Below are 15971 nucleotides of genomic sequence, written 5' to 3'. Positions count from 1 at the left end.
AAAAACTTGCTTTTAAAGGACTCCAGTTTCCCTGTGAAGTTACAAATTTGAAGACCGAGTTTTGAAGTTCTAGATATGCTTTATACCTTCAGAAGAGTTTTATAACCCTTTGGTCATAGCTGTGCTGCAAAGGGCTGTTATTATGGCAGCAAAGAAATGTTAGCTTCTGCTTTGCTTTCATATTACCAAGTTCTTCCTATTTCACAGACATTTAGTTTTTCTCCCTTCACAGGGAACTATCCACTTTCAAGTGGTGGGAATATTTTGCTTATTCATTTGTGTTACAATTTCAAAGTTACAGCAAATTTGCAAGATAGTATATAGAAATCATGTACACCCTTCACACAGCTTCAGAAATTGTTTACATTCTCTCTCTCTCTCTCTCTCTCTCTCTCTCTCTCTCTCTCTCTTTCTCTCTCATCAGTTTTCTGAAAACTGAGATTGAGTTGTAAACATGACCTTGCTTTACCCCTAAATATGGCAGTGTGCATTCCCCAATCACAAGGGCATTCTCTTATATAACTTACTAGAGGCCCAGTGCATGAAATTCGTGCACAGGAAGGGGGTGTCCATCAACTTGGCCTGACCCTCTCCAATCTGGGACACACCTCTCACAATCCGGGACTGCTGGCTCCTAACTGCTCGCCTGCCTGCCTGCCTGCCTGCCTGATTGCCCCTAACAGCTTCTGCCTGCCAGCCTGATTGCGCCCTAACTGCTCCCCTGCTGGCCTGATTGATGCCTAACTGTTCCCCTGCGGGCCTGATTGGCCCCAACTGCCCTCCCCTCCTGGCCCAGTCGACCCCAACTGCCTTCCCCTGCCAGCTTGATCGCCCCCAACTGTCCTCCCCTGCTGGCCCAATTGTCCCCAACTGCTCTCCCCTGCAGGCCTGGTCACCCCCAACTACCCTCCCCTGCTGGCCCAATCATCCCCAACTGCCTTTCCCTGCCAACCTGTTCGCCCCCAACTGCCCTCCCCTGGTGGGCATTTTGTGGTGGCCATCTTGTGATGATGCTGCGCGACGCCACCTAGGTTTTATTATATAGGATATGTATTCTTTTATACAGTACAATGATCAAAATAAGGAAATTTAACATTGATACAATATTAGTATCTAATCTATAGTTTATAGTCACATTTTATCAATTGTACTATCTTTTATAGCTATATTTTTTTCTGGATCAAGACCCAATTCAGGATCATAACGTTTCATACTAAAGTCTTTTTCATCTTCCTTAACCTGGAACAGTTAGTTATTCAGCCTTTACTTTTCTTTTTTGACCTAAGATGCCTTTGACTGCCCTTTAAGTCTGAGTTTGTCTGATATTTCCTCATGATTGGATTCAGGTTATGTCTTTTTGGCAGAAATATCCCAGCAATGATATTCTCACTTCTCAGTGAATCAACATTTATGGGGAGTTACTTTGTCTTTGACAGTATATAAATATTTTGTCATCAAATGTTCACCTGCTAGATTTATGTCCATGATTTTCTAACTCCATCATTTCATCCATATTTACTTAGTGGTTTACTGAAAAGAAAGATTGTCCTTTTTTCTATATGTATATATCCATATGAACTCATAGATTATTTATTATCTTATTCAATGGGTTGTAATCCATTACTATTTTTATTTATTTTGATGCTAAAATTTTTCCAAATTTAGCTAGTAGGAAACCCTTCAATCTAGCTCCCCATATCTTTTTTGTATGTTTCCATTATTATTATTATTTTTAGCATGCACTGGCTCATCAATATGTCTCAGGCTCCTTATTTACTCTCCCTGCTCCAACCTTGGCTCTAGGTATACTCATTGCTAATAATGTAACATCACTTCTAGATCCACTCAGCAACAGGGCTAGCAAATAACTGTATCAATGATAAACGTTTGTCTTCATGCCGATTACATTAATCTCAAATCAACACCACCATGGGATATACTCCAGTCTGACCCTTTTTCTTTTCTGTCACTCCCTTCACTACCACTGAGAAAACTGGCTTTTATCCTCCCAAATATGTTTACTCATTTGCTCCAGCCTGAATACAGAGAAGGTCGCAAAGGCAGAAAAATGAGACCTTTAACATTTTCTGGTCATGACTGCCACTCCAGCAAAGTGTTGAAGGCTGATAGGAAACCAGTATCTAAATCTTTCCCATAGTGTTTCTTTTTCTCAAAGAGAGAGCATAGGAGGTGTGAATTGTTGTGACTCTCAATTTGACAGCTCCTGTTATCATCTTCACCACCACTTAACCACCCTTACTAGTAGAGCCACAAGTAGACATCACATTTATCACATTTCCAGTCCAGAGCTACATACTTGAATGATCCAAAGAGAAACTCTATCCTTAGATGCAATGGTAAAACCTTCTAAAATATTTAGATGGGGTTTATCCATTGACTGGCCAACAGTCGGGTGCCATACATTTCAATAAAAAATTTCTTAGGTACCAGACCATGTCCCAAGAAGAAATGTGTGATATCAGAATCTATTTTCCCTATCAAATCTGTGTTTTATCCAGGGGACCAACCCAATAAGATATCCTCTTTCCCAATAAGGTGTGCTAACTAAGATTGATGATCCCAGAGGCTGTGTTAGAATTGGTGGGGTAGTTATCCAGTGTCAAATGCTGAAGCTAGAAGTAGAATTTGAAGCATAATAAAATGATAGAAAGAAGGTTAAAAATATGCTGAGCTTCTTGGTGTTCAATACATATTTATTGGGTAAATTTAACAAAATAGGGTTTCAGGACAGAAGATAGAGATATTGTTATACAGAAAAGGAGGCAAAGGATTTTCCAGATAGATGGAGTGAATAACAAAAAGATCCCAAAACATGAAATGGTACAAGAATATACAGTGCCATGGTGGAGAGTGAGAAAGACGGGCAAAAATCCCATGTATAAAGTTTTTCTTTGGATAACATGTTTCTGAGGAAGCATTAAAGGCTGTCATTCAAATTTGCATTTGAGAATGATTCCTCTTTCTGCCAGAAGGAGGTTGGATTTGAAGGATTAGAGCCTGAGGATAGGTAGACCAGTAAAAATTTCCTGTAGCAAACTCACGGATGGACCTTATATCTCAGTTTCAGGAATTCAGTCGTCATGCCTGACTTACCTATGTGTTTTCAGAGCATCGCAGTTCTTCTTGAAGCTTTCACCCCCAAGGATGGAGTAATTTGGGGTACTCAGTCCTGGTTCCATTGATGTGCCACTGTCCTCATACATCTGTGGATGGGAGCCACCTCTCTGTCTTTGCAGGTAGCTTCCTTATTCTCTGCTAGGTAATCTGTTGTGGGCACGCTCTAGAGTTAGACCTGGATCCTTGTGGAGTCCACTGATTGGCTAGTCACTCTTCTGCACCCCATCACTTCGTCTTCTTTTTTTTCTTTAAATTTTTTCCATATATTTTATTGATTTTTTACAGAGAGGAAGGGAGAGATATAGAGAGTTAGAAACATCGATGAGAGAGAAACATCAATCAGCCGCCTCCTGCACATCCCCCACTGGGGAAGTGCCCGAAACCCAGGTACATGCCCTTGACCGGAATCGAACCTGGGATCCTTCAGTCCGCAGGCCACGCTCTATCCACTGAGCCAAACCGGTTTCGGCCACTTCGTCTTCTGATTGCCTTGTTCTACGTACACAGCTGGCCTCATGTCCTCAGCATTGGCGTTGTCTCTTTTTTCAACTCAAGTTCAGGTTCTGGCCCCTTCCATTCAGTTCAGTTTGGGGTCATGTTTTACAAGATCCAACGAAGTCCATAATTGAAAGAACTCTCATTTTTAAAACGTGATCAACAATTTTGCACCTAAGCTCATCATAGGGATTCTTCGTGGTTCTAATGAAATAACTAGAGGTTAAATTGTTTTTTAAATCTATAAAGTGTTATACAATTTTAAGGTCCTATTGTTAAAAAATTTTTAAAATCAGATGCAATAATAGTAAGTTAAGTGGTACTTCGTATGTTAACTAAAACTATGTGTCTGAAATAGAATAAAGTGAAGCAGTTATAGAAAATTACTGTTTTTCCTCCAAATTTTGTCGCCAGGTAAAAGGTGAAAAATAATTATTTGCTCAGGTGTGCCATCTCAGCACACTTCCTAAATAAGCTTTGAAATTTGGTTTTGGGAAGCTGGAATTGGTTGCATAAAACTTCAAGAAAGGTGGTATAAAAATATGAAAAGAAGTTTCTCCTTTGGTTGATAAAACAGTAGGATATCTCCCAGGAAACATTTTTTGAATCTTTGGTTTGTCTCACTAAGTGACTGAAATCAATAAAACTACATTTCTAAAGGATTTATATTCTATGATGTCCAGGTAACACAACTACAGGTTTTTGGTGAATTCAATTAAAAAATCCCCAAATCAACCCTCCTGGCAAAAAGCTTATTGAGGAAAGAAAGGAGAGTAGATTATAACCAATATAGACTTTGCTGGAAAAAAGAGAGAATAGAAATAAGAATTTCACCTGAGTTAGGATAATAGTTGGCAAATTTTCACTTAACCTGAATAGAAAAATCAACATAAATTTACATGCTTCATGTAATCAGCAAAGATAGAGAACTTAAACTGTAAACAGGAATATTAAAAGCAAAGAAACAGCCAGAGATGTCTGGCTCAGACCTGTCATTATTCAAAATAAATATTATTCTTTTGAAAATAGTTCTATTTTTTCTCTTTTTGGGGGGAGGGTGGGGGAGGTATGTTTGGGAATGACGGAGGAAAAATAACAAAGATGTCTATAATTTCATAATTATAACTATAATGATTATGATAAAACTTCATTTTATTGGAACTTTTTCACCAGAAAGGTGAGTTAAGACCAAGTTATCATGGTTATATTTTACTGAGTGAGAGATAGAGGCATAAAGTAAAAAATCTTACTTCTAAGAAGTATGTTTTTATGTAATGCTTGACTTTACTATTTGTGAAATACTTTTGCTCTCTTGTAACATCTAAGAGATTTACTAAGGACCCCTATATATTTTCTTACAAGTTTACTTGGGTATTGTTGATTTGATTTTAAAATATTGTACTTATGCCCTAACCAGTTTGACTCAGTGAATAGAGCATCGGCCAGCCTACTGAAGGGTCCCCCGTTCGATTCAGGTCAATGGCATGTACCTGGGTTGCAGGCACATCCCCAGTAGGAGGTGTGCAGGAGGCAGCTGATTTCTGTTTCTCTCTCATCGATGTTTCTAACTCTCTATCTCTCTCCCTTCTCTGTAAAAAAAATCAATAAAATATATTTTAAAAAATACTGTACTTACTGCTAGATAAGAACCAGTCACTGAGGTGATACAATAAACCACTTTTATATATTGAGATTTTGTATTTGGATATCCTGAATTGTTCCTCTTGTGATTCAGGTTTAACTAGACTTTAAGTAAGATACTTCACTTAGTTATTATCTTGCTTACTTCCTGTCAGAACAGAAAACTATGCATAATGTCCCTGCATGCATCTAGAATAACTGAGGCAAAGGTCTCTAGAGTTCATTTATCTTGTTGAATTCAGTTATCTGTTAATCGTTGAAAATCCATATAATAGGTAGAAGATAGAAGATCTGCATAAAGAGAACTTTTTTCTTCTACAAATAAGATTCCATCCTAAATCACCATTGAGGATAGCTACAGATCCTGAAATGAATAAATATGCTAACAGTGACCCATGTGCCCTTGCTTTTTTAGCAGTTTTACTTTAATAGGTGCTACAAACGAATTTAAATGGGAATAGTTTCTTATACTCTCAAAATAGCTAGCAGTCACAGAAAAAGGATTCCTAGATAGCTGTCTGCAAGCAAGGAAGAGAAATCTCTCTGGAACCCAGCCACGCTGGCACCCTGATCTTGAACTTCTAGCCTCCAGAACTGTGAGGAGTAAATGCCGGTTGTTTAAGCCACACAGTCTGTGGCATCTTATTATGGCAGTCCAAACTAACACACCACTTTAGATGTAAAAGGGGACAATGAAAAAGGGAACAGCTGTAATACTTTAAAAAATAAAGATAAAATTTAAAAAATTTAAAATTTAAAAGGAAAAAATAAAATAATTTATATTATATTATAAAAAAAGGAAATGGTAAGAAGGAGAGGGAAATGGAGGGGGGGAAGGATATATATATGCAAGAGACTTAATATTTTCTTTCTACTAAATCATCAGCAACAAGGTAAGGGATTTTGATTCAAAAGGATATTTCCTTTGGGGTTAACAGATAGTAGAGTTCTTTAGATGTTTTAAAACATGTGAATATTATTCATGGTTGGTTATGCTCTATTCCAAATGTTAAATTACTTAAAAAATTTATCATCAAATTTTATAATTTTAAAAATAGTTTTAGCTAAGTTAATCATAGACTATATTTTATTTTTAAAGTTTATTTAAATGTAACATATACTATAGAATTCACATTATAAAATATATAATTCAATCATTTTTTGTACACTAAGTGTGCAGCCATCAAGTTTAGAATATTTTAATCATTTTAAAAGGAAACCTTGTATATATTGGCATCATTCTCCAGCTACACACACCCTAGAGAACCATTACCTATTTCCTGTCTCTATAGATTTATCTATTCTGGTCATCTATATATATAAAAGCCTACGTGATGGTTTGACCATTCAACTGTTCGACCGTTCAGCCATTCTACCAGTATCTATCATGTGCACTGACCACCAGGGGGCAGACTCTCCAACCTGTAGGTTAGCTTGCTGCTGGGGTCTGGCCAATGGGGACTGGGCGACATGGGCTGGACATGCCCTGGAGCCCTCCCACAGTCCCTCTCCAGCCCCAGTAATGCACCAGTAGAGTCTCTCAGCCTGGCCTGTGCCCTCTTACAATCTGGGACCCCTTGCGGGATGTCCTCAGACCAGATTGAGGGACCCACCAGTGCACGAATCTGTGCACCGGGCCTCTTGTTTCATATACATGGAATCATATAATATGTGGTCTTTTGTGACTGATTTCTTTCGCTTAGTGTTGTTTTTGACACTCATCAATGTTGTAACATGTCAGCACTTTATTCCTTTGTATTCCTGAATAACATTCCATTTTATGGATATACCACTAAGATTTCTCATTATTGTCATTTGCATTTCACTTACATTTTTTTCCTGCAGAAATCTTAGATTGTTGGTGTAAACTCAGAGAACACACCAAGCATTTGGTAAGAAATCCCAGAGCCTCGGGAAACACTAGAATGGCAGCCAATGGAAACGTATAGCGATGGCAAATGTCACATTGCTCTTTCCAGGAAAACCATTCCTCATTATCCCTCTGGCAGGATATTTAAAGACCTCTGCTTTTAGGACATGGCTAATGAGCAGGTGCCATAATCATGGGCAGGAAAGGAGAATGGCGGGATTCCATTTAGACTTCTTCCCAAAGTATCAGGCCTTGCTTTCCATGTCCTACTTCAATGGAAATCTCAGTTGCCAACATTTTACAGAAGATGAACTCACATTTAGAGTCCAAAAGGTACTTGTCAGAAATGTATTTAAACCCAGTACTACATCTGTAAGTGCTAGATCTGTATGAGTCTGTGTCCATCTCAGCCCTTTTAACAGATTAGTCTATATTACTGGACATTTGATGATGACATAGTCACAGCATTAGACACGGAGTGCCATTTCTGCAATTGAAGAAATAAGATCTCTATTTATATGTAAGCACCTTTTCCCTCTGAAGTTAAAAAGTACAGTCTGTCCTGTAGTAAAAAAGTGCTCATCCCTGGCGATGATCATAGATTTTAAAACAAGCCTTGCAGAAGGACATAAGGCAGGATTATATTAGAAGAAATATTGTGGGATCCTATAACATACATAAAAATGTGTGAAAATACATATTATTTCTGTCTGTTTTGTGCCAAAGGCACTACATTTTGAAGAAAAGCAAATTATTCACATTCTTATTAACTGAATACTTAAATGACATCTATGTTTATCACAATTTTCTTTCCTTTCTACAATATTTCACTTAGCACTAAATTTAAATGGATGTACATACTAGAGAATTTAGCACTATTCAGAGTAATAGTCAAAATGCTTTTCTTCTCAGAGTTGACAAACTAAGAAAAGTAAGGCAATTAAATGTTAATTAATCAAGCTAGTCATTAATCCCAAGACCTTGTGAGAAAGAGTAATGGTTTAAGTTTCTTTTTTAAACAAAGATTAAGGCTTGACTGAATCCTTTTTTTCTTTCTTTTTTTTTTTAAATTTTTTATTACAAAGGGTATTACATATGTGTCCATTTTTCCCCCCGCCCTAGACAGTCCCCTAGCCTCCCCTATTAAATTGATTTTTATTTTTTTCCCCCCAACCCTCCCCGGCCTTCCCGCTGCAGTTTGACAATCTGTTTGAGGCAGCTCTGCCTCTGTATCTGTTATTGTTCAAAAGTTTGTAATGGTCTCAATTATCCATGAATGAGTGAGATCATGTGGTATTTTTCCTTCATTGACTGGCTTATTTCACTTAGCTGTGCTAATTTCTGTCCTGATGAGGCTGAATTTACCTTGCCTTGTTGGCTCAGTCAGTTCGGGCTGTTATAGCTGAGTACCGTGGGCCAGGTGATTATGTACAGCAGAAATTTATCTCTCGCAGCGCTGGAGGGCTGGAAATCTGAAGTGTGCCACATGGTAGGGTTCTGGTAAGGGCCCTCTCCCAGGTTGAAAACTTCCTACTACTCACTTTGTTCTCACATAGTAGAAGGGGTGAGGGAGCTCTCTGTGGTCTCTTTCTCTCTTTTTTTATTTTATTTAATTAATTAATTTATTTTTTAAATATATTTTATTTCGAACCTGGGACCTTTGAGTCTGCAGGCTGACGCTCTATCCACTGAGCCAAACCAGTTAGGGCATCTCTCTCTTTTTTAAAAAAATATGTCTATTGATTTTAGGGGGAGGAAGGAAGAGGTATAAAGAGATAGAAACATTGATGAGAGAGAAACACCTATCAGCTGTCTCCTGCATGCCCCTCACTGGGGATTGAGCAGGAAACCCGGGCATGTGCCCTGACTGGTAATGGAACCGGTGACCTCTTGGTTCATGGATCAACACCCAACCAACTGAGCAACATCGGCCAGGCTGGGGTCTCTTTTATAAAGACAGGGATCCCACCCCTGAATGATCCGCCCTCAGGACCTAACCACCTCCCAGAGGCCTCGCCTCCTAATACCATCACATTGGGAATTAGGATTCGGCTTATGAGTTTTGAAGGCACACCAGTATTCAGTCTGTAATGCCGTTTTCTCTGCAGTACAAATAGCGCATCAAAGACTCCGCATAGTGCCGGGCACCAGGTAAAACCTAGTAATTTCCCATTACAGCGGGCTCATCACCACAAGGGTTAAATTGTCAAGACAGACTCATGGTCTTTAAATATCCAATTGTAAACTTTCACCTATAAAAAGAATAAAGAAGAAAGCGGCATAAACACAACCCTTTTCTCTGAGGGGACCTTAAAGCCTCAGACCTCAAACCCTCAGATATATCTTCCATAAAACGTTTCTTTCCCTGGGTCAAGATCTGGCTTCGCAGTGGCAGACAGCACTAACGATATGTGCGGAATATTGTTCTCTGGGGCCTCTGTCTGAGTATTGCTCGGTAGGCTTGCTCGGTATTTATTCTCCCGCACTCACGCAGAGAGGAAATATCTGTGTGACTGCTTTCTTATTCTCCATCCAACAATGGCCAGAGCTCTATAAATTCCAAGTTTATTTATAACTAACAATCTGGATGCCCAAGTACATACTACTAAAAACAGTGTTAAGTTATGTTCCACTGTTACCAAACCCAATTCTGGTGGGCGACTGTTGATTGGGAGATCTGTTTGATGTCAAACATTATAGATGCTGTAAACCTGTTCCTTCCCAGAAGGAATTATGATTGATTTTTTTTAAAAAAGAAAGTCCTCTATAAATAGACTGATTCTTATTTTTCTCCTTTATTTTTTCCCCTCACTATTTCTGCTGTAGGTCTTTGCAAAAGTCTCAATGCCCCCATTTTTCACCTGGATGCTTTATAGAATACAGACATTTATTAACAGCTGTTTCTGTAAACCTTGGCTTATTTTAGGATCTGTGCTACTTGAGATCAGAGATAAGAATAGAGACACTCCCCTGCTGCTTGTACTGTTCTATGAATTCCTGTTTCTGCATAACAACATCCCCTGAATTCTCAGTGGCTTCCAAGTCTCGTTCTTTCTTTCTTGCTCACCTTGCCTGGGAGTTGAAGGCCAGCTGGGACAGCTAGGACTCTGAGGAGCTTGGTAGGGCTTGGTCAGTTTGCAAGACTATCTACACGGACTCATTTTGGAACTCAGGCTGAAGGAATAGCCATTGTCTGAGGGAGGCAGTGCTCTTGGTGGAAGGTAAGAGGTCCCAGTCAAGCCACACCCGGCATTCAAACTTTCTGCTTGGATATGGCAAATGGCATATGACTAAGACCAAAGTCAAGTTTGCAAGGAAGCAAAGAGAATGAACAAATAATTATAAATGATACACATTAGAGTTTCCAATCCTTTGAGTCTCTCATATAACTTACATTTGCTCACTTCATTTTATGTGGAAATTTATCTTCCCATCCCTTTCTAAACATTGAGCCCTACCTTTGCATATGTAATGCTCACTAATGTACTTTGTGCCCCAAGGGGCTGGAAATGGCAGAGGTTTTGACTGATCTGTTTTCTTCTTGCTGAGAGGGAGTGGGTTGGCTTTGTACTTTGTTTGCACTTCTCTTAGGTGTGAAGAGCTACAGTCAGTTTCAGTAAAATACTTTCAGTTTGTAAGTAGCCAGAGTGGGGCCATTCAATTCCTGGTGTCCAGTGAGGTCTTTGTCCAGCCAACTGAGGGCCCAGCATGTCTCTGAAATCCTTGGGAGTAATTGCTGCTCTTATGAATTGTGGAATTTTAATAACATAATTAGAGGGTCTGTTATTTTAGGCAAGGATTTAATGTCTGCGGGCCCTTATTTTTTTCTTCTTCTTTAAATTATTTATTAGTTAAGGTATTACAAATGTGTCCTCATCCCCTCCATTAACCCCCATACTCCCCCCCACTCATGCTCTCATCCCCCTTGTTGTCCATGTCCATTGGTTTGGCTTATATGCATGCATACAAGACAGTAGCAAAATTATTACAGCTTTAACTACCTCACAGACTGGTTATCAAGCATACAGTAAGCAGCACATCTTTAGAAAATGTAACGTTTGTATTATCTCACTGTTTTGAAAGTATGCATTCTTTATTATTGTCCACTACAGAAATCATCCTACATACGGATATAGTTGAACATTGTTATGGCTTCACTCCTTTGCAATATTTCCTTTAAATTCGTCTGAAGCACATTTGCTTTTTAGACTGGATTGTATAGTATTGCATTAAAAATGGAAATCCTAAATTTATGACCAACTTTTAAGGGGCTGGGGTAATCTTTTACAGGTAATTGACAAGTTATTCATTATGGAGATTACCACTACCTTCTGCAAGTGCTGCCTGTTGGTTAAGTGAAATATTGTGAAAAACTCCTATTCCCCTAATGAAGAGTGGCAGAAAATATTCTGTAATTAGGTAAGGAGATTTGCTGGGTCTCTTCATCAGGTTGCTTATGAATACACACAGATATCTGAAAATCATATGACTTACCTGGCTTTGACTTCCAAAGATCATGGATAGATATTTAGGTTGGCATGAAAGAGGGACACTATTTAACTGTTTTTGAAAACTCTGATAATAAAACTCATTAATCTACTCATATATTTTAAATATAATTCTTACATCAAAAGTAAGTAAGTAGAGAAGACATATTCTGGTTTTCTAAGGATAAAATAAAATAACATATGCAAAACCCAATGACATACATATTAAGTGTTTAATGAATGATGTCTATTTTATTCTTGGGAATAACTGTAATAAATATCAAATTCCTCATGTCTGCTAGGATAGCCTTTCTTTTGAAAATCAGGCTAAAGAGTTTTGGATTTTATCCCACATATCACAAGAGACAATCAAGCCTCTTTAGTGTCAGAGGCAGTTAATCTTATGATCGCTACAAATATAAAAGAAGCAAGACCATAATTTTACAAAATGCACAGTAATGCACCGTGATAGAATTATTGGGATAAGGAGCTTTATGTTCCCAAGTCAAGTTAGACTATCACCCCGGTGAACATTCAGTGGGTGACTACTTACTTCCCTATCCATGCAGACCATATCGTTGTTCGGTTACATTTTCATACCCTCTCAGGGCAGGTGTAATATAAAATTGATCACTGTGACAATGTTGCTCTGTGGGTCTGGGAGCATTGTGGCATAGTACAGTTCAATAATGACAGCAGAAGGTCTCAATATGAAGTGGCATTCTAGACTGTGACAGTATTTTGTGATATTTACACAGGTTCGGAATAAGTACAACTGTGAGTTGTATTTCATACCTCATATGGATAGTGACATCTGATTTTTATTTTTCTTGATAGATTGATAACATTTCTGTCAGTTTCATGGTTACTCTCTGTAGTATCATGGTATTAAATTAGGAATGTTGCTAAGTAAGGGTCCTTTCGTATCTCCTTCAAATCATTTATCCCAAGTTCTACTTTATTTCTAACTTTACCGAACATTTAATCCCTTGTTGGTGATAGTTGAGTCCTGGAAGACATGAAGAGAGGAAGGCCGGTGTATTAGTATGCTAGCGCTGCCATAACAAAATAGCACAAACTGGGTGGCTTCAGTAGTAGACATTGTTGTCCCACAGATCTGATAACAGCAAGATCATCAGAGTCAGTGTGGTCTTCAGGCTGTGAGCCAGAATCCTGTCCATGCCTATGGCCTAGCTTCTGGTGGTTTGCTTCCCATGGTTTTGGCGTTTCAGGAATTGTACAATTACTGCCCAGTCTTCGTCTTCATCTTCACATGGCGTTCTCCCTATGTGCATATCTGTCTCCAAATTTCCCCTTTTCATAAGGACACTAGTCATACTGGATGAGGGTCCACCCTAATGACCTTATTTTAATTTGATTACCTCTGTAGGAACCCTATCTCCAATTAAAGTCACACTCTGGAGCACTGGGGTTAGGTCTTATAAATTTTGGGAGGGGACGTTCACACTTGAAGCCATAACAGCAGACAGCATAGTTCAGATGTTCAAAGCATGGCTCGCAATGGTAGACTAGCAAGAAAGAACCAATAGACCTTCTCTTTGTTTGGGCGTGCTGGGAGTCGGGATGGGAAGAGCTCATTAAGCAATTAGAATCCAAGTATTTTAAAGAGAAATTCAGATTGAGATTGTTGGGAGGCAGTGTGCCATTTATTAAATAGCAGTAATAATGAATCTCACTCCAACAGTGCCAGGAAGATGCTAACGCAATGTAGGTCCCTAAATGATACGTCATCCCCTATTGACTCTTGGTTTTGCCATTCCTTAATTAATTAATTAAAAAATATATATTTTATTGATATCAGAGAGGAAGGGAGAGTGAGAGAGAAACATCAATGATGAGAGATCAAAATTGATCAGCTGCCTCTTGCACGCCCCCTACTGGAGATTGAGCCTGCAATCTGGGCATGTGCCCTGACTGGGAATCAAACTGTGACCTCCTTGTTCATAGGTCGACACTCAACCACTAAGCAACACCAGCTGGGCCTTAATTTACTTTTTACTTCTCTCTCTCTCTCTCTCTCTCTCTCTCTCTCTCTCTCTCTCCCTCTCTCCCTCCCTACCTCCCTCTCTCTCTTAATTTTCTTACTTATTTTATCTTCTTATTTTTCTATCTCTCCCGATGATCTAAAATCACTATGTCATTGTGGCCAACATCTTAAGCAGGCTGACTACTTCCCTTTAAATTATTTTAAGGAATAAAAAGCAAATGGATATCGGAGATAAATAACATTTCTGGAGAAAGTCTGGGGTACACTAATATAACAAATATACACTTTAAAAAGGAAAACAAAACATTTCGACAGTCTAACCCCTTCTGCCCACACTGCATCTGTTTGCACAGCCCCCGTCAGGGGGTGGGTGTGAGTGAGAAGCAGGAGGAAAGGGAAGAAGGGGAGATGACATCTGTGTTTGTGTCTCCCTAGGTGTTGGCTGTGAGTTGGTGACTCACTGCTTCGTGCTTAGCAGGGACCATTCCACTTTTTGGGTAGCTTTCAGCTGTCCTGTGTGGTTAGTTAACAGTATAATCCCCTGTTTGTGCTAAGTATTGCTTTAACATGCAATCCAATCAGAACTACTGTTTTCTGGCAGCTTGTTAATTCGGATATTGGTTTGGTTGGTGAAAAACAGGTGCCAGCCAAGCCAGGAATTACAGCAGAACAAACAGTCCTTCCTCCCCGCCATCCTATCCGGAGGGAAAGTGCAGGCCCAGCAGAGCTCCCACCCTCATGGTGTGCTGTAGATTCTGCCCCTAGTAATAAAGCTACACACCGACACACATGACAGACAGGGGAACTGCCGCTGCCACTGTGGTCATCTGAGTGGTCATTTCACTTTTGTAGTTCAGGATGGACCTGGTCACTGGTGCACTTCTGCATAGGGGAGGTTCCCATTGGTGTACTTCTGCATAGGGGAGGTTCCCATTGGTGCACTTCTGCATAGGGGAGGTTCCCACTGGTACACTTCTGCATAGGGGAGGTTCCACGGGTGCACTTCTGCATAGGGGAGGTTCCACTGGTGCACTTCTGCATAGAGGAGGTTCCCATTGGTGCACTTCTGCATAGGGGAGGTTCCACGGATGCACCTCTGCATAGGGGTGGTTTTCTCCGCCACTATGGAGGTCTCACATGTGATGGCATTGCTATAGGATAAATGGGATATGGGATATACTCATGGGGGATAACACAGTGGAAAGAAAATCCTCCCTTTATAGATTCCTGGTATTGTTAGGAGGAGAGAGAGAGAGAGAGAGAGAGAGAGAGAGAGAGAGAGAGAGAGAAGGGGATTTTGATAAGATTGGAGTAAATGCCTTATAAATACCCTTATAAATGACTCAATTTCATCATCCCATTGGTCACTTAGCTCAAGAACACTGACTGATCTTTTTCCAGAGAGATGGCTGCCTTGGGGAGTCTGAAACAAGTATGGTCAGGTTAGGGAGTCAGCAGTGTGTAATCCTGGGGTAAGCGAGGCCTAAGAAATCTCTATGCTCACATAGTAGAGCACGAAGCCAGAAGCAGATATGTTGGTGTGAGCCACACAAGAGCAGGTGCAAACCCTCTGGAGTAGATACAGCCTTTATAGAAGAAAGACTCTTCTAGCCACTTAGTCTAGGGCTAGGAACAGTTTCTGGGTGAGGAAACCAGAGATTCTGCAGAACCTATGATGTGTTTCTTGTGCTCCAATATAACTATATCTGTTAAATTCCGTGCATTGCCGAAACCGGTTTGGCTCAGTGGATAGAGCGTCGGCCTGCGGACTGAAAGGTCCCAGGTTCGATTCCGGTCAAGGGCATGTACTTGGGTTGCGGGCACATCCCCAGTAGGAGATGTGCAGGAGGCAGCTGATCGATGTCTCTCTCTCATCGATGTTTCTAGCTCTCTATCTCTCTCCCTTCCTCTCTGTAAAAAATCAATAAAATATATTTTTAAAAAAATTCCGTGCATTATTCCAAAGTGAGGGCTTTCATGAACTGAAGTCTCAGATTATAACTATACACCCTCAGTATTTTTCTATGTAGATTTCTGAAATAGGCAGTTCTACTTGACAATTAAAATCAAACATTTTATGCCCACAGGAGGCAAAACCATGTAAGCTGCTCATTAGATATGTTTACATTAAAGAGATTTATTCTGACTCTGTGTTTCACCCTCTACATTTGCATAATGCCAGTGTCCTCCACACTGGCTGTGCATTCGCCTGGGTGGTCTATCAAGCACACCTGGCCATAGGCAAATCTGCAGGAGACAGCTAAGGCATTAGAATTAATATTTTGAAAAGCAGCAAAAAACAAAAAAACCCGTTCCACATAAAGAAGGGGTC

Source organism: Myotis davidii, unplaced genomic scaffold, assembly GCF_000327345.1.
Source record: "Myotis davidii unplaced genomic scaffold, ASM32734v1 scaffold395, whole genome shotgun sequence".
NCBI lineage: Eukaryota > Metazoa > Chordata > Mammalia > Chiroptera > Vespertilionidae > Myotis > Myotis davidii.
The sequence above is the reverse complement of the archived record's forward strand: the minus strand, read 5'-3'. Positions refer to the sequence as shown.